Source organism: Schistocerca serialis, chromosome 3, assembly GCF_023864345.2.
Source record: "Schistocerca serialis cubense isolate TAMUIC-IGC-003099 chromosome 3, iqSchSeri2.2, whole genome shotgun sequence".
Taxonomy (NCBI): Eukaryota; Metazoa; Arthropoda; class Insecta; order Orthoptera; family Acrididae; genus Schistocerca; species Schistocerca serialis.
In genome coordinates, this window is record NC_064640.1 from 408778528 (window position 1) to 408781703 (window position 3176).

The 3176-nt window shown below is 46.3% G+C and overlaps 1 non-coding gene across 1 annotated transcript; it reads right to left on the bottom strand.

The window, feature by feature from the left end:
* Positions 1–323: 323 nt before the first annotated feature.
* On the bottom strand, positions 324–430 carry LOC126472271 (U6 spliceosomal RNA). The gene has a single exon (XR_007586396.1). It is a non-coding gene; the product is annotated as a U6 spliceosomal RNA (small nuclear RNA).
* Positions 431–3176: the final 2746 nt, after the last annotated feature.

The window sequence follows — 3176 nt, forward strand, 5'->3', positions numbered from 1 at the left end:
TCGCAAATCAACTGCATTGCTTCAAAAAACAACTGCATCTTAGATATCGAAGGACAGACGTCCACACTGTCACAAGGCGTTGAAATACAGCAACGGTGGCAGATGAAAATTTGTGCCCAACTGGGGTTCGAATCTGGACCTCTTGCTTACGAGGCACTATATTTTTTGTTGTTGCTGCTGATCTCATTTTGTTCGTGATATTTCGTTCTATTTGTTCAGGGTGGACGTCCCATGACGTTTGTTCAAGTTCATCGTCATTCTATTAATTCAGTTTGTTTTTATTTCAGAGGGTGGCTAACCCTATGACCGAACACGCTGAGCTACCGTGCCAGCTATTTTTTTTTTTTTTTCGTGTCTTTCTTACGTAGGGACCATGCCAATCTTCTCTGTATCGTTTCAGTTTTAGTATATGTACTGCCGAAGCAAGTACGACCTATCTACACACTCTCCTCGTCAGACGCAAATTCCCATCTTTGCCTGATACCACATACGCGGTACCCCCCTCCCCTCTCCCCACCCCTCTCCGCACATTATTCCACTCGATCGCAGCCACACTGTATTGCCCGCATCTCGTGGTCGTGCGGTAGCGTTCTCGCTTCCCACGCCCGGGTTCCCGGGTTCGATTCCCGGCGGGGTCAGGGATTTTCTCTGCCTCGTGATGGCTGGGTGTTGTGTGCTGTCCTTAGGTTAGTTAGGTTTAAGTAGTTCTAAGTTCTAGGGGACTTATGACCACAGCAGTTGAGTCCCATAGTGCTCAGAGCCATTTGAACCACACTGTATTCCCGCGGAAGATGGCGTGCGTACAGCACTGAAAACTTTCTATGGGCTGTCGAGACCTGAGTAAATATATAAGATGTTTTAGGAGGAATAGTAAATTTTGTGGGAGGTAGTAGTATAGACAAACTGTAGAAAAAATGCCATAGAACATGTGTCCAATTTTACTGAGTACATACAGCTGGGTTCAATGCACTTTCGTTAGGTTTGTTTGTCCTTACGGGACCCCGTTGCCTATACTTGCTTGAAAATGAGCTTCCAGCATTATTGGAAGAGGTTCCTGTGGCTACAAGAATGCGTATGTTCCTCCAGCGTGACGGGGCTCCTGCACATTTCAGTCGTCAGGTGACGCGTCATCCAAACCTAACATTTCCCGGAAGATGGATCAGTAGATACGGGCGCTTTTCTTGGCTACCAAGGTCCCTGGACCTTACCCATTTGGATTTTTGCCTGTCCGGATGGTTGAAAGGCGAGGTCTACAAGGAAAAAGTAAATCCAAGAGCCGATTTTATCGTTCGGATTATGAATAGTACAGCTCTTATGAAAGAATGCAAAGACGACCTCAGAAGAGCTACCTGTGGTGTTATCAACACAAGTCAAAAGTGTATTGAAATCGGTGGGGTAATTTTTGAAAATCAACTTTGAACGTCCTCATTTACCTTTGCCTTGAGTTTGTTAGGGTTACGTACTAACAGCTGTATGTTTGCACTCAATAAAAAGTGGACACATTTACACTACTGGCCATTAAAATTGCTACACCAAGAAGAAATGCAGATGATAAACGGGTATTCATTGCACAAATAAATTATACTAGAACTGACATGTGATTACATTTTCACGCAATTTCGGTGCATACAACCTGAGAAATCAGTACCCAGAACAACCACCTCTGGCCGTAATAACGGCATTGATACGCCTGGGCATTGAGTCAAACGGAGCTTGGATGGCGTGTACAGGTACAGCTGCCCATGCAGCTTCAACACGATACCACAGTTCATCAAGAGTAGTGACTGGTGTATTGTGACGAGCCAGTTGCACGGCCACCATTGACCAGAGGTTTTCAGTTGGTGAAAGATCTGGAGAATGTGCTGGCCAGATCAGCAGTCGAACCTTTTCTGTATCCAGAAAGGCCCGTACAGGACCTGCAACATGCGGTCGTACATTATCCTGCTGAATTGTAGGGTTTCGCAGGGATCGAATGAAGGGTAGAGCCACGGGTCGTAACACATCTGAAATGTAACGTCCACTGTTCAAAGTGCCGTCAATGCGAACAAGAGGTGACCGAGACGTGTAACCAATGGCACCCCATACAATCACGACGGGAGATACACCAGTATGGCGATGACGAATACACGCTTCCAATGTGCGTTCACCGCCAAGTCGCCAAACACGGATGATCATGATGCTGTAAACAGAACCTGGATTGATCCGAAAAGATGACGTTTTGCCATTGGTGAACCCAGGTTCGTCGTTGAGTACACCATCGCAGGCGCTCCTGTCTGTGATGCAGCTTCAAGGGTAACCGCAGCCATGGTCTCCTAGCTGATAGACCATGCTGCTGCAAACGTCGTCGAACTGTTCGTGCAGATGGTTGTTGTCTTGCAAACGTCCCCATATGTTGACTCAGGGATCGAGACGTGGCTGCACGATCCGTTACAGCCATTCGGATAAGATGCCTGTCATCTCGACTGCTAGTGATACGAGGCCGCTGGGATCCAGCACGGGTTTCCGTATTACTCTCCTGAACCCACCGATTCCATATTCTGCTAACAGTCATTGGATCTCGACCAACGGGAGCAGCAGTGTCGCTATACGATAAACCGCAATCGCGATAGGCTACAATTCGACCTTTATCAAAGTCGGAAACGTAATGGTACGCATTTCTCCTCCTTGCACGAGGGATCACAACAACGTTTCACAAGGCAACGCCGGTCAACTGCTGTTTGTGTATGAGAGCACGTTGTAGGTGTCGCCACCGGCGCCAACCTTGTGTGAATGCTCCGCAAAGCTAATCATTTGCATATCACAGCATCTTCTTCCTGTCGGTTAAATTTCGCGTCTGTAGCACGTCATCTTCGTGGTGTAGCAATTTTGATGGCCAGTAGTGTATATGGAACTTTATATGCAATTCGTCTATACTACCACCTGCTAAAAATCTACTGTTTCTCCTGAAACACCCTGTGTATGCATATTTGTGTGGTGTCTGTTCTTTCGGACATGTCCAAAATAACAGACATCCCCCCCCCCCCCCCACACATACACACAAGTATTTCTATTGTAAATGCTGTTCGGAAAATGTTTGACAACTTAGTGATAGTGACGGACTGGAGCTGCATTAACCTTCTTATTTCACAAGATATAGTTGTAATTTTCTGAACAATTCATGTTTAATAAGTGATTGC